The following is a 27405-nucleotide window of genomic DNA, read 5'->3' as shown; positions in this document are numbered from 1 at the left end:
TAGGAAGATGACAGAGCATAAATGATAGCACTGGTGAGAGAAAGTAAAATGTAGGATTTATACTTTCCATGCAAAAGCAGAGATTCATTTTTCATTGAGGTGAATTAAAAGATAAACTGTTTTTTACCTATGTCTTTTATATTGCATATTATTCTGTCTGTTGAATACAGATAGATGATTTGCTTTTCGTATAGATTTCACACCTTGTTTTTGTGGAAGTCTGGGAGGTATCATGTGTTCCACCTGTAAAATGGGATTGAGGATTTGAAAACTGCTTATTTTCTTTCCTGTACTGACAACAGGTTTTGTATTCAATCATAGCATAGTTAGTTCCCATTTTTAAGTATTGCCTGAGTTGAAATAGAACCAGTACTCCATTGTAGGTGCAACAATGCTGTAATAGTTTCCACATGTGCTATTTTCTTCAATGTTATTCCTTAAACTTAAAAAAAACTTAACTGACAGAGAAGCCTGTCAGTGTTGAATAATCAAAAAAGTACCACTGATATAAATCTTGATGAGAGGTTTCATATCTTTATAGAATGTACAGTCTAGATAGAGTGTCAGACCTCTGAACTCTGATACAAAATATCATCTAGGCCAGTGTGCTTGCCTTGAATTCTGTCCTAGCCTGAACACTCTGACATTTCTGAAAAATCCTGTATAAAATTATACAGGGTTCAGAATTTCAGAGAGCAGCAATCTGCCAAGAGAATTCCTGAAGCAGCCTTCTGTTTCTAAACAGCTTTTGGCTTTTAAGAGACATATATTTAGAAATTGCCTTAAGAGCTATTTAAAACAAACCTTCCCCTCTAATACCTATAAGATTTATCAGTAAGAATAAACTAAATGAAACTGTTTGTCTGCAATGTCTGAAGAGAGTAACCCTTCCCATTAATTTTCTTCAGTGCTTTGAATTTTGGAGGATACCTTTAGGATCTCCCATTGTTATGGAACACCTTGCCGTATCTTCTCTTTAGGTCTACAGGAAAACAATCACTTTATTTTTGGCCAGAATAATAGGGAGTCTTTCCTTGTTTTAATTACATCAAAAAAGATGAGGCCAATCTCATAAAGAAATTAAATGTTGATTTATTTATGCTCTCAATTATGTATATTTAGTTGTAGCAAATTCAAAGTGAAGCATCAATATTTGCATAGAGGTTGGATTTTATTGAAAGAGTCCCTTGTTCATTTATGTAATCCTTCCAAAATCCTCTTGATATGAATCAGCATGGTAGTGAATTTGATAGAGAAATAAATTTATTTCCATTGACATTATGATCCATTATATATCTTTTGGACAATTTTATATTTCATAAAACTTGGCGAATTCTTGTTAAGTGTGCAGAGTGCATGACTTTTTAACTGTAAAGTCTTCCTTGGAATGAAATACACCACAGTTAATCCATCTGTCTTTATTTTGCTCACCCACTGGATCATATCCCTCACACACAGAATATTATTTTTTAAATAAGCAAACTCTCACTGACAAGGGAGACCATAATGGTTCTGCAAGAGACAATGTGGTCTGCTGTGTCAATAGTCCGTGTTTTATAGCTACTGAATTACACACTGAAAGAGATTGTTGCTTCAGGGGCCTGAAGACTGAACATGACAAGAATGTCTGCTTGCATTTACTGAAAATTCTTTTATTTTCTTAAGGGAAAAAAAAAGGGAAAATGTCAATAATTTGATTTTTATTACAAACTGAATTCAAAATTCCTCAAGATATACACATAACTTTATTTTTTAATATAAGTTTTGTCTTTGTTAAACAGATGTTCTATTTCTGATTTATTTTGAATTTTGCATAATAACACTGTAACATTCCAAAATGCATTCAAACCATACCACAGTGTATCAGCAGTGTTTCACATCTACACCAGAAAACTCCAAGAAACACACAGTGAAGCCAGGGTCCAGAGTGATTATTTAATAAGGAAGCTTAAAATAATTGGTGATATTGTTTCATCTTGAATAGATCTGAAACTTGATCTGTTTAATTACTTATAAAATTCTAATAGAGTTGCAAAGTAAGGTAATCTTTGCTAAACTATATTGATCTTATTTGATCTAACCTTTCTCTCTATTTTTCCTCTCCATTTTTCCTCTCCATTCCTTCTTACTTTTAATGAATCTCCAAATGTCTCCTGTTTAATAAATGGTCATCCTTAAAAGTTTCTCCTGAATTCACAGGACTTTGAGTGGCATTGGAAGTTAATGGTGTGAACCAGAAATAAAATCAGATCTATGAAAAATGCTGTTGAAATTCCCAGGGGATGCAGGATCTGCCTTGTTCCCAAGCCTGATTATCCTTCTCCTTCATCTGATCATTCAGGAGCATGCAGACTGGGATTTTCAGTGGTGACTGGAAATTTTGGAGTAGTTGATTCTCCATGAAGATGCCCTTCCCTCTCTGGCTGAGGGAAGGAGTCAGATGTTCTTCTGCAAATATAAGGATTGAAATCTCTTCAGTGAAACTCAGTTTCCAGCAGGAGAATGAGAGTGCCATCTCTCTTCTTGTGTCAGATTAATGTTTACCTCACCTCTCTGAGTGTCAGAAGTAGACCTCAGTTAGTAGAATATACTTGGAAAAAACCTCATGAAACAGCATAGGAGGGGTAATGGAAGAATGTGAAGTGAAATTTGAGTGCAAATATTTAATACTTTGTTAAGAGATTAAGGAACTTGAAAGTTTTGAAAATTTCTAAGCAGAAATCCATTAAAAGATCTATTTCTTCTACTGAAATATTATTTTCCCAGCCTAAAAAACTCATTTACTTTATGTCTTCAAATTTTAGAGAAAAAATAAAAATACTTTTCAGGAATTAAATAATTTTGAGAGGAAGTAAGTCATCTAAAATCATTGTTTATCTACAGTCTGTTTTGTAAAGAGACAATATTGATGCTCCATTTCTCTTGTGAAGTCCCTTAGAGAAAAGAGAAGTTTCAGGTGGAGGTAGGAAGAAAGAGAATGTTTTTGGCTTAGCTTCACCACTTAAGTAGTGACCGGTGCTCACTGGGGTTTATAAGTGCTCTAGGACCTATAAATTAGAGTGGGCCACTGTAATCAGAGAAGCTTTAGTCAGAACTGGGTTGTATCTGTCTCTGTGTTTGTATTGTAATACAAATAAATTTCATGCTATTGAAATAAAAGCTATTTCCATAAGCTGAGAATATCTGGGATTGGTATTGCTTATCAAAGCAGAGGCCATTACAGTTCATGGCAGCCAATGTTACCAACTGTAAATTAATTTTTTTTTCATCTTTGGGCCATTGGCACATTTTGTTTGTGTTTGAGCCACTTGTAGAATAAGTTATGTGGAAATGGAACTTATTAACACCTGGACAAATGTGACAGGTTGATTTGTAAGGTACAGCAGCCAAATCAGATTCACTTATCTATATTAAGCAACTTTTTTTTTTTTAATTTATTTTTTGTGTATGAAACACAACTTTTCTTGTGAATTGCTGGTAGGACACATCCTGGTGCTGTATCTGAAAATCTATGGTGCATTTTAACCCTAATCTAGTAAAAATAAAAATTCTCAATTTTTTGTAGCACCAACCTGGGTAGTAATTTGTTAAATTTTTTGTCTAAATAGTATTTATGCAATTTATTCACAAAGACAGGATTTAACATTTTTAATGTCTCTACAAACCAAATTTTTTTATCCTTTCTTTTTGTTATAACTTATCACAAATTGAAGATGTGGAACAGAAAGAAGTAATAGAAGCAATTTTTTTCTAAACTTTTAAAGAAGTGAAAACTATTTTCTATATGAATTACTGTAACTGTTATTCATTTAAATCAAATCATTTTGATTTCACATCTATTTCAATTTATGCCCTAGAAGCAGTCCTGACCAATACAATACATTGACTTAAGTAGCCAATATTGTAGACAGATGTTAGCTCAAATCTGCTTGGATTAGTTTTCTTGCAGAAATTTACAGATATGGACACACTATACAGACATCTAAGTTTTCAGAAACTAATGTGTTACAGATACACTTTAAGCTTTTCAGGCTGTGTGTTTGAAAATGTTTCTGCATTGTGTCATATCAATTTGCCACTTGAGAGCAGAAAGGGGGAAATAAAGTGTTACTGTCACAATCAGCTACTAGAACACATGATTTCATTTCTATATTAAAAGGTTACACTCACAATTGCTGATGGCTTTGTTTTTTGAACTCAGAGGAAATAAAGGAAAGGTGTTATGAGTTCTGAGCATCTGGTTTCTGTTTCTAACTTTCCTATGTTTCTAAAAGTCATTATGTACCAGTTTATAGAGCTAAGGAAGAACAAATGATACGACAGAGTAGCCAAAATGAATCATTATGTTTCTCTTCTAGTTTCCACTGTTTTTGGATCAACTTAGAGTCCAATTACAATTTTACTTAAATACTTCTGGCTTTTCTTGCTCTCTGTTAGTAAAAAGATAAATAAGGACACTGTTCATATTGTGGTAGGGAGGTAGCAACTGATCTTGCACAAGACTGCAATGACTTTGCAAATCCTCTCCCCTTCCCCCTCACTTCTATCAAAAGGCCACCTTTCAAAGAAGCAAGGGGTTTAACAGCAGAAAAAGGTGGGAAGAAAGCACTTTCCAGTTTCTGTTTTGATTCTACAAATGTTTTTCCTAATGAATGTATTTCTGGTTTTTGTATCAGAGTTGGTATGTTTACATTTAAGTGGCTACAAAGAAGAACAAAACTTGAAAGCACTTTGGATTTTCTACTGAAATGCTACAAAAATGTGTGTATTTTTGTTCATTTTTTCCATGTTATTTGAATGCTACTTGCCTCTTAAGCAATCTCATTCATTTTTGGGGAACCCACTTTGGCTGCAACAGGAAGGGCATGAGAAGGTGATGAGGTCTAGAGCCCATCCTTTTGGGTCCACTACACCTAAAGGAGTACCTACACTACACTATGATTTAGTTTGTTATTAATCTGCATGAGGACACAACCTCTCATCTCACCTCAGCCTGCTGGCTACTTCAGGTAGCTCAACAGGCTGGTTTTATATACACCCCTCTCTTAGACATAAATTATCTTCTTTCACTCTGTGGTTATCCTAAATATCAAGGTTATCCTAAATATTAAGATTATTAAGAATAAGGGAAAAAAGTGCTTGCAAATGAAATTGCACATTTTTCTAATAAAATCATCTGTTTTAAAATGTGTTTGTATGTGCTTAGTGTTCCACTTGACTAAATCTTTGATTGGGAACATTGCTCATACAAATAAAGTTAAGAAAGTGAATAAATCCTTCCTACAATCTGACCTCTTGTTTCAGAAATTTAATAGCAAAAGTTCAGATGGCTACTTATTAGGCAAATTCAATATATTTCTTCTTTTGGAAACAATATGTTCCTTTGGAAGGAATATTTTCCTTTTCTTTTTGATTATATTAGCCTTGGGTAGTTTAGGTTAAAATTCTGTTTTCACTTTACCAATCTAATGACCAAGACAGGTCAGTCTAAAGTAATAAAAAAGGGCAATATCCTGAGTAAAGAATCCGTATGGGGTGTGATGCCTTCTCTAGAAAGATGACCATGAGTGCTGCTCTTCCAACAACCTATCCCAAGTTCATCTGCAATCTCCTACAGACTACAAGACTTCATTTGACTTATAGTTTACATGATTTGTGGTTATTTTATTTATTGAGTCATTTTAATATATATAATTCTCCCACAGGCTAAAAATCTTTTCCATCACATACAACCACCCATCACATACAACTAAAGCACTATTTTATGACATTTAGAGAGAGGATTTCAATGAAAAGTTCAGCTAAACACAGGGCTTGAATTAAGTTCTAATATCTTCCACAGTAGGTATGCATTGAAGCAGGACTGAATGTGGAACTGCAGACCAGTTAACACTGTTTGACCTAAGGAGTGACTCAGAAAGATGATAGGAGGTCTAGGAAGAAAAAGAATGTATCATGACACATCAGAGTAAGAGAGGAATAAGCACAGTCAGTGCCTCAAGTGCATGCACTTGGCAGTAGCTGAACTTCCTCCCCTTTTTCTGTGTGTGAGTGTGACTGCATGTACAGCAACAGAGTCACAGTGGGACATCTTCCCATGTGTGCTGAAATACCTTACCATGGTTTTGAGGCAGCTGCAGAAATATGGCCCCACATTTTTGGCCCAATCGGGCAGCTTTTCTCTCAGGCAACCCTTCCTGGGGTGGTATTTAAAGAAGGAGCAAAGGGGCATTTTCCTGACATCACATCTCATCTGGGTTTGTCTAATTCCCCATCTTGAATCTGTTCTTGCCTTAATAGTCCTCAGTTTTAATGTTATATTCTAACATCCCTCTATTTTACCAGGTTCCCAATCTACTCACAGACCCCATGAGACAACTGAGATGTTGGCAAGAAAGGTCCTGGATTAGAGGAATTTATTTTCATGCATGCCTGTGAAGTGTCAGTCATGCTGATAGCACTGGATAATCTGAAACTGGCAAATGTGAGGAAATTAAATTTAAAGCTGGCACTTGATCTTTAATTCACTGTTCTGCATGTTGTAATGATATAATTTTACAGCAGTGTGAATTAAGGTTGGAGTAGGATCAGACTTTAATCTGACTTATCTGGTTTTTGTCATTTTAATCTAGTTTAACAGCATGTTTAATTTGGAAGACTTTTCTAGTCACCTTTGGGAATTGCCTTGTAGTACATTGCAGTATTTGATACTGAAATCTAAAAAAATATTTCATTGGGATCTCCTTTCTTTGACCTGATAGTTCTGATATTAGCACGTATGTTGGGATATAGTGTCTCTGCAAGAGCCATAGGCTGATTGAACCCTGGATCTTCAGCACTGCAGGCAAAGGACTCAGCTACATTGAAGAGAAACTTTTTGAAATAATTTTTAATGCCATTGATATCAAAAACAGGCAGTGAAACAATCACTAGCACTAGAGTAATGCATTATATACTCACATTTTACAGATATGATTCTGCTCATATTGTTTTCACAACTAGAGCTTATTCATGAAGTAAGGGCTCAGTATATTTTTCCAACTGGATATTTTCCTGGACAGGCTTTAATCTGACCTCAACAGAGCATTTACTTACTACACTTATTCACTTACCACTACATTTTTTTCACCAGTTCTCACTGTCAGTACAACAGTTAAAATCCTTACCCTCTGACTGTGCTGTATTTTACTGCAGTTCATTTTTAGATGGACAAGGAGAAATCTGTACATTATCCATACTGGATTTCTGTCTAATCAGGTGGTTGGCTGCTGCAGTAGCAGAAGGAGAGTGATAAGCAATATTCAAAAGTTCAAACATTTTATCATGTGTCTTGATCATAGACCTTGTCAGGGAAAGTATTTTATCACTTACGGACCCAGTGTTTTACTTGAGCTTGGGTGGGACTGCTGGCCAAAGGGATCCCAGAGCAAAGAGCTGTAAGAAAAGCTGTGCATCTTGCCAGAGCCCACCATGCTGCTGATCTCACCTTCTCAGTAGCTTCAAAGCAACATGAAATACTAGCACAGCTGGAGACTGTAGCCAGGGTCACTTATAATCTTGGTACTGGAAGCAACATGTGACAAAGGATCTTTGCACCTCAGAGGAAGGGAACTAACAACAGGAGTAATTCCTCTTTGGACTGTACCCTAGAAGTAGAGAGACAACCTTAATGAATGGGCACTTCCTTGGCTTCACAGACTGAAATTATTTACTGAATGTTTCCAGGAATACCTTAAAGCTACAGGTATGCCTTTTTAACTTGAGGGTTAGGTCCCAAGCAAAGGAACAGAACAAAATTTTCTATATATGTAAGCTTGGAATTGTTCACCAAGTCAAAAATGGCCATCTGGTTTCAAATGAGAGCTACGACCTGACATTAAGTTGTACTATTTACCTCTGAACACAACAAATTTCTATTTAAACATAGCTTTGGAGGCCAAATATGAGAATCTTGGTGTACATCTTCCATGATTCAAAGACATTTTGTGCCCTCTGGTGACCATTTAGAGCTCCATTTTCCAGGAGTGGCTGCAGCATTTTGGGTATCAGGACTGTACCAGTACTGTTGTTCTAGTCATAGCTTGGGCTAAACAAATAGTTTATTAAAAAATTATAAAAAACCCAAAACAGAAGGGGGCTGTCTATATACTCTTTTGTACACTGGATTCATATGTATATGAAAGATTTTCATCTGAGCAGTTCTGGGTTTCTCAATTCTATTTTGATCTTGTAATCAAAGCATGTAGAACTGATCACATGAGGTAAAATTGGGAAAGAATTATTAAGTGAGCTTTCTAATATAACCACTCAACACAAAAGGAATTTTGTCCAAGTACATAAATTGTGCATAATAATAGCATGCCATGTTACAAAAAGTAAGACAATTTCCATACCAGAAGATCATTAAATATCTCCTGCTTTTTATGTATAAAAAGTTGAAAAAGTTAATTGGGCTCTTATATGTGAAAATCTTGTCCTACTACGTCTCATGTTTGGAGGTCTCACTAGAACTAATGTGCAACCACATTTGGAAGTGAATCATTGCCTGTTTCAAACAGTAGGCAGAAAGAGGACAGCAAACTAAATCCTTTGTGGCATATTGAAGGCATATGCATAAAAGAGTGACAAAATTAATAACTTCATATAACAATTTGAACATTTTGAGGTACTATAAAGAGGCACAAGATAGCTAGCTGGATAGTTGGAGTTGTCACCAATATTTTTGCAAAACTTGTCATTTAGTAATAGTAACTTACTTATTCATTTCATAGAACAATAATGAAGAAGTGTATGGCATGTTGTCATACCACACTGAGGCACTGATCCAGTACTAAACTGGACTTTCCCCCTGAGATTGTCTTTTGCTGTCCAAATACTACCCTAAAGTAGGAGAAGGAACAATCGGTCCTTACCCACAACACCATGACTTTTCTACCACTGCAGTGTTGTATTTTTACTGGCAGTAGCCCTTGTTGAAAGTCTGATATGTCTCTCCATGGGCAATTCAAGGCCCCATGAGGTCAGCTGGATGGCTGCTGCTGATTTTGTTAGGTTTTGGATCACGCCCTAAAGGTAAGTGGTCTGACATTAAGACTAAGAAGAAACCAACAAAGCAGGCAAGGTCTGTTCCCCAGTCTGACATGGATATATTGTTGCCTTCTGGGCAAGTTTCTCAATTTGAAAAAGTGTCAGACTATTTAGTTGGGATCATAGTAGTTGCTTACTTTAGTAAAATGTTTGGACAATTAATTAATGTTTGCAGAAAGTAAATGAGTTGAAGATGTTAGAAAGTGCACAAAATTTTAGTATTTTTAGCAGGTCTATTTTTAATAAATCCCCCTTGATCATTATTCATTATCCCTCTGAGATTTCATCCAAGGCTTTTTAGTCAACACTTTCTCCTGCAATCCATATTAATTAGCAATATTGGTCTGTTGGGTCTACAGTATTTACCATTTTTCCCTCTGGTTCAGAGCACTGTAATTAAAGCATTCCTAAGAGAACTGGTTAATGAATTGACCTGAAATGCCTTATTATAGATCCTTCTCAAAACTTACTTTTAAAATGTACTACAAAGTTTTGTAGAGTTTAACTGAAAATCCACTGGAGCCTGGAGCATGATTCCCACTCCCCAAAAGACAAAAGGCAAAAAGCACAAGGCATAAAATTCAAATTTCCTTCTACCTGTATTTGTAAATCAATCTCAGAACGTGCAGCGTTACAAAGGATGGCTCATATGAGAGTTGCTTTTGCTTATGCAAACGATTACTTTCTAATCCTACTATAAGAGGGAAGAAAATATATTTATACTCTCATCTGAAGCTCTGGTAATTTCATTAAAGTTCTCGTTATGAAATTAACATTTCATTCTTTGTTTATTTTTATCACCATTTGTGATCTTCTCCTCACCCCTATCTGCTGATTGTAGACAAGCAAAAGAAAGAGGAAATTTTAGAAGCAACTTTCTTTTTCTTGTCATCATCAAGACTCTATTTGCTACTTTTAAGAACTAGAACTCTGGGTGTTTTTGGGGAAAAAACCCATAAAAATTCTGACAGAAATCATCATCTAGACTTACATACAATTTGTAATGCAAGCAGCCTGGTTATGCAGGTCTTTGTCCTTCTGACAATTCTCCAATTAAAATTAATAAACCCCATTCTTTTCAATACTTTTTTCATATTCTGGATTCTTCTTATACAATAAGGAGAGAAGATGTTTATGGAATTGTGATAATGGAAAAGAGAAAGAACCATTCATGGATAGATTTGGAGAGGGGTGAAAAGTGTGGCAACATAATAAGTGGAAGTGGAATTTATTTTATGGACTTATACATTAAAGTTTGAATTAGTTATCAATGCCAATTGACATTAGTATTGGGGCTGATGTTGTTTAACAACTTTGTCACAGGTGGGATTGAGTGCACCCTCAGCAGATCTGCTGATGACACCAAGCCATGTGGTGTGGTTGACACTCTGAAGGGAAGGGAGGCTATCCAGAGAGAACTGGGCAGGCTGGAGAGGTGGGTAAATGAAAACCTCATGATGTTCAACAAGGGCAAGTGCAAGGTCCTGAACCTGGATTGAGGCAATCCCAAATGCAAAATACAGACTTAGTGAAGAATCATTCGAGAGCAGCCCTGGGTGGAAAGACTTGGGAATGTTGGTTGAGGAGAAGCTCAAGATGACCCAGCAGTGTGTCCTTGCAGCCAAGAAAGCCAAACATGTCCTGGGCTTCTTCAAGACGTACAACTCACAGGTCAAGAGAGGTGATTCCCTCACTCTACTCTGGCTTTTTGAGACTCCACCTGCAGTACTGTGCCCAGCTCTCGGCCTCCCAACATAAGAAGGATGTGTTGGAAGGAGTCCAGAGGAGGCCATAAGGGTGATCAGAAGGGTGAAGCACCCTTTCAACAAGACAGCTGGGGCTGTTCAGCCTAGAGAAGAGACTGCTCTGGGGACACTTTATAGCACTTTTCAGGAGCTAAAGGAGGCTTCATTAGAAAGCTAAAGAGGGACTTTTATAATGGGCATGTAGTGTCAAGACAAGGGGTAATGGATTTAAACTGAAAGAGGGTAGGCTTAGATTAGAAACAAGGAAGAAATTCTTTACTGTGATTGCAGTGAAGCAGGTTGCCCATTGAAGTGGATGTCCCATCCCTGGGAGAGTTCAAGGCCAGGTTCGATGAGTCACTGAGCAACCTGGTCTCAGTGTCTTTGTCCATGGCTGGGGAGCTGGAACCAGATGATCTTTCAGGTCCCTTCCAGCCAGACTGTTCTTTGATTCAGCCATAACTTTAAATATTACTCCTTTGGACTCACCTCAGGAGAGGATCAATTTTCATTTATGTATGTAACTTTTAAGTTGGACCTGTGTGATAAAATTCATGTGTAGCTAACTAATACAATGCTTTGGTGCTAATAACAGATTCTATGGAAAACTGGAGTTTTACGAAAAACTGGCAGATACTTGAAGATGACTTCTCTATGCAATAATCTGAAAATACCACATACATTTATGGTAGTCTACAGAAGTGGTATCATTTTTGTATAAATAGAAAAATTCTATAACTACCCAGGAACTGGAGGGTCTCCAAGAGTGTGTCATTTTTCTTAAGCATTATTATAAAGAAAGTCTGAAGCTTTCACTCACTCTGGCTTAATATTAAAATTATCTTTTAAAAGTATCTTTTAAAATTAAAAGTATCTTTTAAATTATCCTAAGTCAATGAATTTAAAGCACTGGACACAGATTTCAGAAAGATGAATGAGAAGGAGGTACCTTGTGAACTATCTATCCAACATCACATCCAGAGCTGAAAAGAATGGCATATTTTTCCCTCCCTTGAATCCACCCAACAACTTGTTCCACATTCACATAGCTCAGTCCTCTAAGTTTGGTATTGAATGTTCTTCACTAAATCAAACAGAGTTTAAAACTTTCTTGAATCAGATTAATAACTAGGCAGAGTAAGCTGACTTGGAGTTTGGCAGTGTGATTTTAGTGAGGTAGAATTTTGTATTCCTTGATTTCAATAAGAAAGACCCATATGCTTATAGTTAGATACAAATGAATTGTGGTGGTGAAAGTCATAGTTTTGTGTGAAGGCCTGAAGACAGCATTACATGATTAATCCTGATCTGCTACAAAACCTGTTTCATATCTGTGCTTGGACTCTTGTACTGAACTAAATTTTATGTCTCAGAAAGGCATGGAATAGTGGCTATGAACAGAAGTGCTAAGACCATAAACCCCACATATTAGACAATTTCTTAATTAAGGTATACTTTCTCTATTAAACTGGCATTAATTTTCTAGAACAGATTTTAAAACATATAGAAATTTTCCTTTGTGTTAAAAAAAACCCAAACAACTACCTGGAAATGGAACAGACTTAATAGAAGAGGACTATTTGAGACATCAGAGTCCAAGAAAAGACTTCTTATATACCCATGCCTTCTCACTGCTTTCCTAATAGCCCAAAGGTTTTGTTCTCTAAGCTCCAAAGATTAGTAATTTGGTTTTAAGACATAGCAAAAGAAAGCCCCAAAGCTAGATGTCAGATTTCAGTTATCAGATTAAATTTATTGTCAATTTTGGCTTACCATAATCTTTTTCATGCTACTGAGCAAGGGCTCAGTATGAATATCCACAGTTTTGCACCCAGCAGTGGTAAAATAATCAAGTGTGGTATCCATTAAGTAATCCTCAGAGTCAATGTTTTCCACATCTGTGCATTAAAAGTATTTTGGTTTACAATGTGGTAATTCATTTTCTTCAAGCTGAATGGTGACAAGCTTTGTAATTTTTTTGACCTGCTGAACAAAAATAGGACCATAGATTTCAAGTTCATGAGAGAAGCTACAAAAGGAACTTAGATAATTTATTATGAAAATAGTTAAATGATGCTGTCACTATTTTTTTCTGTTCCGTCCCTTAGGTAACTTTTTTTAAAATGACAATTCAGCTGGGGAAACTCTGAAATTCAAGACGTAGGAAGAATTATTTCAATTGCATGTTGGAATATTCATTCTATGGCATTGTTAAATATTTCTCATTTTATTAATTGGAATGACCCCAAGAAATAGAACCAGTGACTCCTGAATTTTCCAGAGAATGAATCTTTTCATTTGAACTAATGGTAAGTTACCCCCAGAAAATTGAGTTTGTGTTCATAATGAAGTTACAAAATCTACTGCTGAATTCATTAAATTGGAACAACTTTTATTTCATTATAGTAACAAACACAGCAAATTAATTTTCTCAACGAGGCATCAGTATGTGTTTTTAATAGAGAACACTATTATGTGTGAACAATTAAAATAATTTACATTTGGAGAACATTGATTATGAATGATGTTATTATTCCATTAATACAGCAAAACCAATCAAAACTGAATGTTAAAGAGTTGAAATTGTGCATTTAAACTAATAAGCAAATTACATGCAGATGTAGACAGGAGTCTGGAACTTTGGTATGAAACGTTGGCTGTGACTTGCACATATGATTAGTAAATTTGCACTGTCCCTTAAGGTCTAATTATACACTATACACTGTAACACAGAAAGCTCCATACACATAATTACCCATTGTGGGCTTGCATATCTATTTAAAATATTACTTTTGTTGTATTAAATTATGTGTGAAATATTATGAGCATCACTTTATCTGTGTAATCTTATCAAATAATCACCCTGCCTACCAAGAAATGCCAAAATTTTAATTTTTTATGAAGGAACACAACTTGAGGATGTAAAATTACATTTTTCAAGAAACCATGGTCTTTTGCTTGTTATGATTTGTGTGTGTGTGTGTGTGTGTGTGTTTTGTTTTTTTTTTTTCCAGCAACATCTTTTGGATAAATGAATAGCTGCATGTCTTTGGATCTTTTTTTTTAATTGAAATAGGAAGTTAAAATAAGGCAATCCTACAATATTTCATACTCTGCAGTCAAGAAAGGGCAGGTCTCTGTACAAACGGGGTTCTTGCTTCCTATCACTTTCAGACTCATAAAGTTGTTGTACTTCAGACTCAGTATGACTGGGGTTAAAAATTTGCTCTTATCTGCAGGAAGAAAAAAGCTCCATAAAATTATGCATTGATCCAGTAAGATTTCTAATATTGTCCTTGAGGACTCGCTTTGCCTGGAGGTTTTCAGCATAGGCTTGCAACAAGACATAGTGAAAAAAAAAATCAAAGCAATAATAATTCTGCTTAATAAAAATTGTTTACACTGGAATTTATGAAAATAACCTTCCCATCCTCGATGGATAACTCCACAAAAAGGCTGCAGCTCTACCACTTGATGCTCCAAGGGAATTTAGGTCTCATCACTGTATCACAGGAAAACGGGGCTGGAAATAAACCTTAGGAGGTCATCTTGTCCACTGCTTTGCCTGAAGGCAGGATCAATGATTCCTGACAGATGTTTGTCTGCCCTAGTCTCCACAAAATGGGTACTAGAAGTTTTTTTAATCTTTGTGTATTCTTAAATCTTGCAATTGCCTGGAAGTCAATAAGGTAACTACTTGTTTCTTGCCCAAGCTCCCCTGCATCACTGTGAGATTTCTCTTGTGTTTCTTCAGTGTGAATCAGACTTTTTACCTTCTTCCAGTGATGACATGTGTGTCTAGGAATTATAATGAATCATCACTCCATTAGTCAAATAAAAATTATATTGTGGATGTTAAGGACCTTATAAACTCTGTCTATAGCAGAAAAGGATATTCAAATGAGTGGACTGTTATGAGTGGACCCCAATAAATAACAACAGAGTATCTGAAGCAAAGTAAGCATATGGAAATCCATGTGTCTTTTTTCATGCAAACCCAATATTTAGAGTTTAATGGCTAAGAAGATATTAGTCATTTACTCTGCCAAGAATAGTCTGCCAAACAGTCCATTTTATACACACTCAGCTGAATGATACAATAGAAAATGAAGAGATTTGTCTGCTATCTCTAGAAAAGCTGCTTTTGAAAAGCAGGTCTTATTTTCACATACGTGGTTCTAGTTTGCAGCACATCTGTACTGGCAGCCAACAAGTGCATATAGAAGTTCGAGAAACAACTCTTTTACAAACCACAGATATGTGTGCAACTGCTAGTTAGGTCTTTCATTTGCTCCTCCTTTTTTTTTTTTTTTTTTTTCCAATTTATTATTCATTTATCCACTACAAGGTATACTTTATTTGTTCAGAGCATTGCCATATTCTTCCTTTAAGCTGCCATGGGATGAAGAAGCATGCATGTTGCATAACAGAGCTATCACCCTTCCTGATGGATGCAGGTGATGTTTGTCATCTCCTGCTTGCATTCATCTGCAGGTGCACCGAGAAGTGCCACTTGTCACCTTTGTGACACAGAGCAAAGCATGGTTCTGTCTGGATGAGGTGAAGCACACCTGTTATGAGGAATTGTGGAGTACCTGCAGTGGAGTTACAACCCTGTCTCAGCAGCTGCCTGTCCATAACAGATCCTGCATGACCTTCCCTTCCAACCCAGACAGTGGATCAGCCCAGTCAGGGATCATGTCCTACAAGATAGAAAGGGAGGCTAATTCTCAAGGGGATAGATGAGGTGGTTTTTTTTTTTCAAACAGAATTTAGAGCAAGGTTGGTCTGTAATCACTTCATGCAGCAAATGTTGTTGGTAACACTATAATTTGTTATCAAAGATGTCATTTTAGCATACTGAGTAGACTGTTAGTGGGGTTATATTCTGACTAGATGTGAGATCATGGTAATCATAGAATTCAACAAATTACTTTTCTAGTCCTCATTAACTTCAGCTTTTGCCTGGATTAGTTTGAACCAGCTGTAATTCATCTAGGCTTTGGTCTCCTTCCTGCTCTGAGAGATAACTGGTAAACAGCACCATCTGCGTGGAACAAGAGAGTTGAAACTTCACTTTCAGTTAAAGACTGTGTTTTGTTTTGCTTTTTATTTTTTTTTTCTTTGCAGACAGCAAAGCAGCACCAGCTGAAATTAATCTTTATGATGAGTAAACAATTTATTCAGTCCTTGTGAGCACCCAGCTGGATTAGTGGGACAGGAAAAGATTTACACTAAGTAAGCAATTGCTCTCTACACCACACAGTCAGAGAAAACACCATTGCTTGCTTGTGATGCTACTGGCACTTGCTTGCCTGGTGGTCACATCTGCATCACTTATGGTATTGAGCCAGAATGTCAGCTGGGCCAAATTAGGGTCCTCCCACTCTGTCAAGCACAATTCAGCTCCCTGTTCTGAATATTTCTTTCAGTAGGAAAATATACAAATGTGTGTAAAGAAAACAAGCATAGAGAAAACATATGTATGATAAGGAAAGTTTTTTTTATCTTCCTAAATCTGAAAACAAAACCAGCACTTCCTCTGTTTTTTCTCTCAGATTAACAATACATTTGTCACTGTGACTTTCTCTCACAACTTAGTTTAATAACATAGTTTAATAATATACTTGTAATAGTGACTGAGGCCTTCCAGCAATGACCAAGACATTCTTATATCAGTGATTGCCTCATAAACCAACAACAAATTACTTTTTCCCTGGACCAGACTACAGCTGAATAAATTCAATAACAAACTGGATCAGACAGAACAACTCAGAATGATGTTGATGCCAGAAAACCTTGCAATGTAATACAGAAATAAATCACTTTCAGAATCTGTGGAATCAATTTAAGATATCATCCAGTTGCTCCAGTTGAAAAGCAAATTAAAGATAACTAAATGGTAATAATTCCCTTTTCTATTTTGTAATCAAGTTTTATTAAATATAATCTCTAAAATTGTTCAATATGTCCAAATTTGTGTGAATAATAAAAGTTGTTTGGTAAAATTGCAATTTGAATTTTTAAGTAGCTTTCCTAATATGTTGAATTTCAAGAGTTTGTGTGACTACAGTTCATGCACAAAACTGCTAACTAGTAAATAGCACAGTTACATATGCCAATAAAATTGCTAGAAATTACTTGCATTTCCCACTCACTAGAAATTAGTTACTTATCATAATTCAGCAATTTCTATCTTCCCCATCCTTCCTGATTGACTCATATAAGTAACTAGAGAAAAAAATCATGTGTTAATTTCTAAATATTTGTCTAAACGAAACAAATTACACATAGTAAACGCTTTAGTAGATTTCAAGGCTTTTTTAGAAAATGGAATGTCTAAGATTTTTTTCAATGAAAGAACTTTATGAAAGAAAGTTAAAATAGTTTTCACATGAAAAATCCTCTGTTTAGGACAATCTAAACAGCTAATTTTTACTCTTTAGACATCTTTATCATCTTCAGGAGACTGCTAAAACCACAAACTATTGTGTTTAAACAAAATAAATAGGGGATTATGATGCTTTGTGAGGTCACATTTCAAATCCTGTGTTCAGTTTTGGGCCACTGACCACAAGAAGGACAGTGAGGTGCTGAATTGTGTCCAGAGAAGGGAACGGAGCTGGAGCAGGGTCTGCAGCACAAGTTCTGTGAGGAGCAGCTGAGGGATCTGGGGGGCTCAGCCTGGAGGAAAGAAGGCTCAGGGGGAAACTAATCGCTCTCTACCACCTCCTGGAAGGAGGTTGTGTCCAGGTGGGGGTCTGTCTCTTCCTCCAGGTAAGAAGTGATAGAACAAGATGAAGTGGACTCAAGTTGAGCAACGGGACATTTAGGTTGTATATTAGGAAAACATTATTCACCGAAAGTCTGGTAATCATTGGAAGAGGCCTCCCAGAGAAGTGTTTGAATCACAAGCCCTGAAGGTATTTAAAATATGTGGGACTTAGGGACACTGTTTAGTGATGGACTTTGCAGTTCTGGGTCAACGGTTGGACTGATGATTTCAAAGGTGTTTTCCAAACTAAACAAGTATATGATTCTATATTTTGCAGACATCTGGATCTTTCTATTCAGCTGGCGGTTAAAAGCAAATTCTACATCTCCATATGTAAATGCCGTAACAGTGGGCCACTTCAAGTTATCACAGAATCATTAAGATTGGAAAAGACCTCTATTCTTGATGGGTATTGAGGGATGTTCTGGCTTGATAGAAGAATCCAGAAAAAAAAAATCTTCTTTTTAGGTTTCTACCACTTTCAAAGGAATTTTTTAAATGACAGTTGTATCATGTTGTCCAGCTCATGGGTCTAGGAGGAGCTTTGCAGTTTCTGTCTGCAGAGATACTTTCTTCCTTGGATGAAATCATGATGAACACATTCTTGTCTTTTTAAACATGCTCTTGCTCCTTTTTACCTAATGTTTTAAAACTGTAGCCTCTTTATTTTGTGTCTTCTCATTATTCTCCAGCTGTCTTTGAGCCGTTTTGGTTCCTGTCTCACAGATTTTACACACTTACTTATTCTTTGTAGTTCTTGTAATCACATCAATTTTCATAGAAATCTATGTGTTTGGCAGTCTTTGTTTTATCTTTGATCTGGAATCTTAGTCAGATTTTCAGTTCATGAATGTGATAGTTGACTTGAGTCCTTATCTGATGCAGTTACAGTTCCTAACTTCTGCTTCAGTGGAAAGGTTGTTCCCTGACATTTTTTAAAAAAAGTCTTACCCTGATGGCTTGTTCAAAGATAGTTTCCAGATGTCTCCTTTAAAACAGTTTCAGATGATTTAAGCTGCATTCCTTGTATCCTGCCTTTGCTATTTATAGTTTCAGTTGTGCATAAGAATGATAACTAGTTATAAATAAAATGCAAAATTGTGCATTCAGTCTTGCTAAACCAAACAGATGGGTGAAGGGTTCTGTGGCAGCTGTTAGCTACTCTTCTTGTCTCAGCTTCCTATCTGAGTTCATGTGAAGCACCTCAGAGCAGAATGAAAGATAAAATAGGAGGAGGTCCAGTAAAAGAGGCTGTAAACCTTCCTCCCTGCTAGAGCTCTCTGTTGTGGCATGAGTCTTGTTCACACCATGGAAGAGCAGTCATGCAGTCACCGAGCTCTGGCAATCCTGCTGGGAGCACATCCACATCCAAATGTATGTGTGAGACCAATTACTTTCCTTGAGCCACTGTGAGGTGCTTGGAGCCAATTGGAAATGTTCTTGGCACTACTGGAGAAAGACTTGGATTTGGATAAAGACAAAGACGCTGGCAGGGGTTTGGGCTTGTGGAGACAATGACAGGGTTGTCTCTAATTGAAAAAGAATCAGGATTCCTAATCCCTAACATCCCTCACATTCCTTCCCTGCAGAGAACTGATGGCTCTGAAGAAAGGATGTCCCTCCTCATCCCCACCAAGTGACCAGGTAGATACTCACTGGAGTAATAAGATCCCAAAGCTGCTTGCAGTCCATAAGAATGTCAACGTGATTCTTCAAGAGGAGAATTCCTATTTGCTTCAGAGAAATCTAGGGAGCTGCTCACTAGATACTGGAGAAATAGCTTGTCAAGATTTCAAATTACAAGCTATGTTAGGAAGAGGTTGTTCAGAAAGACTTTAGTAGTTTCCCTTGCTTAAGTGATGAGGAAAACATTCTGAATTTGGTGGTTACATATTTCTCTTTTCTTTAGGGTAGGAGAGATTTGACAGATAAAATAAGGGAATATCTATGTTTCCTTTCACTGATTCCTCCCTCACTAGAAAGACTCAGATACCAGTTATCAAAGGACAATTTGAATTCCAGTGCCAGGACTTTTATGACAAAGAGTAAATAGTATAAAGAAAACCTTTATTCAGTACTCTGCCTGAATCTGACCTATAATGCACAGCATCAGAACAAGAAGAGCAGCTAGACTCAGAGAATTTGTGAGGGTTGGACCCCTTCTTTCTTCATAAAAGATTCATGTAATAAATTTACAAGTGGAAGAAGATATAACCACAACAGATAGCAGATGAGTTAGGGCAACTAGTTTTGAAATCCTCCCCCAAAATCAGATTATTTTCATTTCCCAGTGTTTGGAAGAACAGCATCCCTATTGTTTTGATGAGTTTTGAAATAGTGAAGTTAGAGAACAGTTGTGTTTGTATGATGGGACAATTTAGAAAGTGTGGGAGTGGAAGGAGACGGGAAGCACCATAAAATTACTGCTGCATCCTCAAACCTGTGGTGTGAAATATGGCATAGAAACATGGAGGGTCTGTTCGGTTTGTAAATCTGTTTTATAGACAGAAATGTTTTCTCAGCAGGGAAAGAGTCTTGTATGGGCTGAGTTCTGTGATGCCTTCATTGACTCTACCATCATCATCATCCCAGAGACCACTTTGTGATCAGTGAGAAGTTCCTCATGGACTAAGCACTGGAAAGTTTGGGTTTAGGTGGCAGACTGACTATATTTTTTTTCTTTTGATAAGAGAAACAAAAAGGCATTTCTTAAAACATTTATACACAAAATATTTTGCTTTATGCCTTTTTTTAAAGTCTAATTTAAATGCTACCTTAATTAAATTACTGAAAGTTAAAGCCAAATGCTATGCTGGCCTTTGCTTGGTTAGTTGGTTGAAGCCTAAATTTCCATGAATTCAGAGAGAACTTCTGACTTCAATCTGGTAGGGGGTAGTCTATATTACCCCATAGCATGAGACTTATTTGTCATGTGTTGTTAAAGGTCAGCTTATGATTTTAAATTTCTCAGCTCTTTTTGGAGAAGGAAAACTCAGACTAGAATTACTACTTTATGGTCAGATTATTTTGCTACATCTTCAGCCAACAAAGTAAGTATCTTGCTATTTAATGTCAGATACAGATATTCGCTATGAAATCAGAACATATACTATTTTTTTTTTTTAGTTCTAATGGCTAATACCATCAACAAATAAAAATTATAAAACTATTAAATGTTGATAGATTGTTGATTTCTAGATTTATTTTAAACATAGTCAACCAGCACAATAGGCCTCATAAATAGCTTTATGCCTCATTCAGACTCTGACATCTGTTTATAGCCAATAAATAAAACCATAAGAAAGATTTACAACTGAATAGACAGCATTTCATTGATGAATTAAGGATTTCATTGATGTTTATTGATGACTCACTGCAACATTCTTGGTTCAGAAATATAGTTAATTATGCTTTTTAGGTAAAGGCAACCTGACCTTACAGATATTATCAATCAAATGTTCTGTAAATTCATACTTTAATAAGGATGTCATTTTAGGGGATGTGGAATGGAGGAAGTGAACCTGCTTAGTACCAGTCCAGATCACTAATACTTCTGAAGTCTCACCTATATTTTATTTAATTTCCGTCCTGTTAATTTTATGAGTATGTTAAATGCTTTATTTATTTTTTTTATTTCATTTTGTAGATTTTCTTAGGAAAATTATACCCTTTTCATTCTTCTTTTTTTTCTTGTGGGAATTTAATTTTTTCTTTGACTTATTTCAAAGATTTTCATTTAGTAATGACAGAATTACAAGTTAACTGTTATTCCAGGGTCTAGGGAGCAATGACACATTGTTGACACTGTGCTTGTTCTCACAGAAATAAGCAGCATTGAGTCAATAATTAGCTAGGTAGGCTCTCACTAATGTGATAGATGAGGCACCACTTATCTGCAGATATCTTCTAAAACCTGATATATTTTACTCTTTTTTTTCTTCCAATAGGGTGGAATTATATTATGAATAAACCTGCAATCAGGTGAAACCAAACTCATTTGAGGCCTTTTTGATACTTAGGAGTTAACAAGGTTTGACTGTATAATTTAGCAAAGTTTGCAAACTTCTACCTAATTAAAATGAAATGGGCTGATGCAGAAAGTCTGAGAAAAAAACTCCACGCTTCATTGCTTTTGTTCTCAACTCAAACCTAGACAAAACTTATCAAGTCAGGTATAAATTCTCCTTTGTGTTCCAGTTGTGACTAAAAAACCAGATTAGAAATAAGGAATTTATCCCACGTGATGCAGAAATAAGGAGAGAGTGAAACTCATGAAAACTGAAACCAACAGTTCTTCTATTTCTGCTCACTGAGCATAGAGTGACAGATGACATTGATTGTAGAGGCCCCATCCATCAGATTTAATGACCTCTTATTAAAACTGCTTAAGCATTCAACAATAAAACATATAATCATATTACAGCACTTTTCTCAGAAAAAAAAAAAATCACCTGTAAGTAAGAGGGAATAAAAGCCAGGAAATTAGAACTCAAGGAAAAATATCGATTTTAAAACACTGTAAGTGAAAGCAAAAGATGTATTGGTACCTGTGATTATACCTCTACAAGGTTATTCTATCTATTATAGCTGTAGGTGTTGTGTGAAACACTTTGTATTTTTTCCAAAGAACAAAAGTGCCATTCTATTTGGAGCACAAAACTGGCCACAGAAATTAGTGACTGTGGGGGAAAGAGCAGCTGATTTAGTCAGTGACTGTGTCACAACCAAACCTGCTACAGCATAGATTCACCTTACCAACAAAAGATTTTTTGACATGCTGATACTGAAAAATGTCTTGATTATATAGAGTAACAGATGATTTCACCATCTGTACTAGTTTCAGGGGTATCATAGGCATCAGCAGGAATATGAAATGTGTAACAAATCCCTCTACTGTGCTTTGTTTTCTTTCCCTGTTCAGAATCATGCCTTCATTTCTTGCTCCTACTTCTAACAGAAGTTTCATTGAGATCTTAATAATTAGCCACTTTCTATGATCTTAACTGTATTTCATTTAGAATTTTTATTTATGGATGATACTATCTATTTTCCTTCTTGGTTTTTGTTGTTTATTTGTTTGATTTTTGTTTTGTTTGCTTCTGTTTTTCTTTTTTTTATTTTCTTAATGTGTGGAGTTTTTTGTTTTTTTTTTTTTTTTTTTGCTTCCAAAGGAAACTAAAGAATAGAATAATAAACATTCAAAATATGACACTATGAAAAGTGTGTTCTGTGGTTTAAGCCTATTTAGTTAGCTGCAGCCCCAGTGGGAATGAACTTTTTCCCTTGTTTTCTCTTCTCTAGTTTCTTTTGGATTATTGTATTTAATTTAATTTCATGAATTTCCATTTTCTTCTGTCATTCTTACTCTTTCTGATGTTTTCTTTTACATTTATTCAGCTTTTAGGAGCAAAAGCTTGAATATGTCAGAAAAGTATTTAGCACTTCACTCTAATGTTCTTGAAATACCTCTTTCTTCAGAATTATCTGTTTTGTAGAAGTTTCACTTTTATCCATGGATTGCATCCTAGACAATTCTTTCCCTTATATCCTTATTTTTCTTTTGTGGTCTATCTCTAAAACATTAATTAAACAATACTTCTTTCGTTAGGCCTTCTTTTGTTTCCAGAATAATGAAGAACTTCATCAAAGAAAAGGTCAGATGATACAGAAGGTCTCTATTAGATTTTTAAAAATAATGGCCTTTCTAGAGGAGAGCCCAAGTTTTCCTGCTAAGGTATGATTTTCAGGCTGTGTTGGGCACCTGCAGCTCCCACTAACTTTGGAGGAATGTGTGCATCCCATCATCTCTGAAAAATTAGCCCAGTGCCCTTCCATTGCACTTCTCCAGCCTGCCAAACACAACAGGAACCCAGTGGAAGTAAAGGGATTTATCTTGAAACAGGTGCACATGTGGATTGAGGAGGGAGGAAAAAGGGAATGTCTGTTAGCAAAACATGCTTGCACACTCGATATTTCATCTAAAGTTATATAACTGCTCTTTTCATATGACCAACTTGCTGGCTATGGCTTCTTTGGAAAAATTACAGTAGATTATGCTAAATAGAGACAGAATGAAGAAAGTGAAAGGAGGGAGGTAAAACTACATAACACTGGTTAAACCCAAACAACACATATAATTTGGTACAGGAAAATAGAGTAGTATAAAGACATTTTATTTTCAGTAGACAGTTTACGAGGGATTTGGTCAGTGCTTCTGAGTCTTTGTAAGAAATGATCCTGAATATGAGATATACTAGTCCTTAAGGTGGAAAAATTTGCCAAAGAAAACTTATTTTATTGGGAAAAGTCAGAAGTTACTGCCTTGGCATTCAGGAATAGAACTGCAGACTCTGCACTGAGTGTCAAACAGCAAGAAAAGGAAAGAAAGGTCTACACAGCTCTCAGAGTCCTCTGCCAAAACAGGCAGGCAAGGGGGAAGGTGGGGTGTCTTGAGAGAGAAGTGGCTAAAGCATCTGTTGTATTTTAATAGTTATCAAACTGACATGCAAAGAATAAAGAATTCAGAATGCCTTCATTAGAAAATCTATTTTCTTACTAGTACAACTGTGTAGAAAACACTCTTTTCCTCTGGGGTGTTTGTGAGACTTGCTGTCTTAAGAAGCCAAGAGACAAAGGCATCAGTGAAAGGTGTATTGCACATCTTCAGCTAATGCAGCCATGAGACCTACATATTTCCTTATGAAGATATCTGAAGCCTGCTGGTTTCAGAGGCACTAAGCTGGGTATGATGAAGCAATTAAAGAAAGGGAAACTGGTATGATGACTTGCCAGGCCTTGCTTGAACTTGTCTTGGCCTGTTTTGTCTTTCTTCCTTGTTAAGCCATAACATCTTTCCAAAGAGCAGCAGTCCATTCCCTGATTTTTCTAACTTGTGCTTATCTTCCAACATTATTATATGATGTAACACTAATTTTTATGCCTGTGTTTTTAACAATTTTAATTGTTTAATGAAACCTGATTTCTATTAAGTAGAGAATTTGAAATAGGACAATGTTGACTATTTGATGAGTTTGGTGAATGCTAATATAATTGGTATAACTGGACTATTAATTCTAACTTTTTATTTAGATTTTAGAAGAGCTAACAATAAATTCTTTTCTTAATATGTATGGCTTCCCATAAAAAGAGTTAGAAATCAACACATAACAATTTGGTAACTTCAGTTACCAATAATGGTAATTTGATATAATAATAGTAATAATAATATAGTAATAACTATATTACACCAGATCTGAGGAAACGGATCTCTATTTTTAACCAAAGCAACTGTGAGTCAACTTAAATTGCAGTGAATATGAATTATGCTCATGCTCCATAGTACAGTTTGCTTTTGCAAACAAAGATCAACACTTGAAGGACAAACAAACAATTCTGCAGCTCAGCTGATGTCTGAAAACTTGGTGAATCAGACTAGCTAGAGGATTAGGTATCAAAGTAATTAAATTCTAAACCAAATCATAACAAAAGAAAGGTAAGAAAAGGTATCCAGTATAGCCAAATCTGTTCTATTAAGCATTTACAGTTAATCCAATGGAATGTTGGTATGACTTCTAATGTAATTTAATTTTTATACAATAAAACTCCAATTTAAGAACTATTCAAGAGTCTCTACAGAAAGTTTTGATTAAAATAATGTAATTATCAGTATGGAAAGCTAAATTAGCATAAGCAAACCTCAGAGCAGCTCTGTTGTACTTCAGATGCGGAGTACTGAGCTGAAAAACTTTAATTCCAAATTAACTTGCACAGGAATTGACACTTAGATAATAAAATGCATTAATTATGAGTGATAAAATTATTTTTGTGCACTTATGTTTATAAATTCAGTCTTAACCACTCCTACCAATATTAAGACAAAACTGTAGAATTGGCTTTCCTCACCAGCAGCAAGAATTGTGAAAAATAAAAACTTTTCCCTCTAAAATAAGTATGTATTTTGAACCAATTTTTTTTATAGCAAGCTTGCCCAGCTGTCCTGTGCAGGTCTGTGAGTTAAAATTCGATGATCCCTGTGGGTCCCTTCCAGCTCAGGATACTCTATGATTCCAAAATGTCTAAGCCTGACAGTCCTGACCAGGGATAGGTCAAATCACACAACCCACACACTAAACCTCAGACAAAAGTCATTAAAAGTCGAGCACTTACAAATGCCCACAATCACAACAGTGATTAAAAAGTGCTCCCCATTTCCATAGAAGTCAATTTCTATGTGGAAACGTAAGAATCAAGCAGCTTAATTGCTCATTTTTCTGTGAGCCTCTGGGACAGAGAATGTTAGCTTATTTAATGCATAAATACCCCAGAGTAATTTCCCCCATATTTATTTTCCGCTAGTGCATCAATCATACTCATGTGACAGGGCTCTGGAAAGCATAATCTTTTGGACTGACCATAAAAAATGAAATATGCCAACCTTTTCAGAAGGTGAAGGGAAAAAAAAGAAATCCCTACACAACTAAAGGCAAGCACCCTGTTACACATATTTCCATGTGCATATTTCCCTAAAGATGCAGAACTTAGTAATTCCCTGTTATTCCCCTCCCCTTCAGCCCTTTCAGCTCCCAGAAAGATGGAGATGGAGCAAAACAGAATCCTAGACTCCAGAACAATGTTTAAATGTCCAGCAATATATAGAAAAAATAAATTATATAGCAATAAAAAGAAAAAAAATATTTCTGTAGCCAAAATCAATCAGGATAAGCTACCCCAAAACAAAAGCAGAAACTTTTCCCCTACAAGAGATAGTAATAAAGGATGGGATAAAATAAAGGGAAAAAATAAACATGGATGTTTTTCTATGGTTCTGAATTTTTCTGCTATTAAAAAAAATCCTACTTTTAATCAGGTCCTTGTGTTTAGCCTTCACAGTCAAATCTTCCAGTGATGTCTTCTAAAAGTAGGTAAAGGCTGTGGATGTGCCTTTCCTTGCTTAAAGAACATGCCAAGAAACAGGAAACATGCCAAGAAAAGGAGGAATGGGGAATAAGGAGTGTGCTGGAGTGTGGTGGTTTGTTTTTCTTTGTAATCTTACGGTGTTTCTTATTGTGAGCTTATTGTAGTTTGTTCCATGTACCCCGTTGGGTTTCCCCAATGGTTTTGCCCTGAAGTTGTTTACTACTATTTTCCCTCCTAATCTTCTCTCTGTCCCCATGTCAACCTCCTTTGCACCTCCCTGATTTCCAGACCCTCCCCTGCTAATCCTGGAAGTACTGCCCTCTTCCCTTGTTCGTCAAATGTAACCCCACCCCTTTCTCCAGAACCTTCCTTGTCTATCACCTTTCCCTTGAGGTTCCATTGGTGTGCCAAGCCTGATCCCCTCCCATGTTATCTCCTATTGGTTACCTAGAATCTGATCCCTGCCCTACATTCCTCTCCTGCTGTTCTACTATTGGTTAAGATTCATATCCTCCCCTAGTACCCTCCCCTGTTCTTAAGCCTCTGTTACCGTGTTGGAGTTGTCACTTGTTCCGGGACCCTCTTGGACATTAAGTCTTCTTGAGAACTTATACCAGGGGCCGCTCTTGTCTCCTTTGTTCTGGCTTCTTTGACTCAAGACTTTATCCCGTTGTCTCACAGCGCAGCCCGCTGCTGCTGAGAGCTATGTAGCTCTGTTCACGCCACCACCACTTGTTGTTTTGATTTTTTTAAGGTTTTTTTAAGCTTTTTTATGTTTACGTTCTTGTAACAAACTTTCTCACACGCTTCATGTAAATGATTTATTGTTTTGCATTCTTTTATGGAACAAGAAAAATTTGATGGACTTTTGGTTTGTCCAGT

The sequence above is a fragment of the Molothrus ater genome, chromosome 1, assembly GCF_012460135.2.
Source record: "Molothrus ater isolate BHLD 08-10-18 breed brown headed cowbird chromosome 1, BPBGC_Mater_1.1, whole genome shotgun sequence".
Lineage (NCBI taxonomy): Eukaryota > Metazoa > Chordata > Aves > Passeriformes > Icteridae > Molothrus > Molothrus ater.
This window is presented reverse-complemented; position numbering follows the sequence as displayed.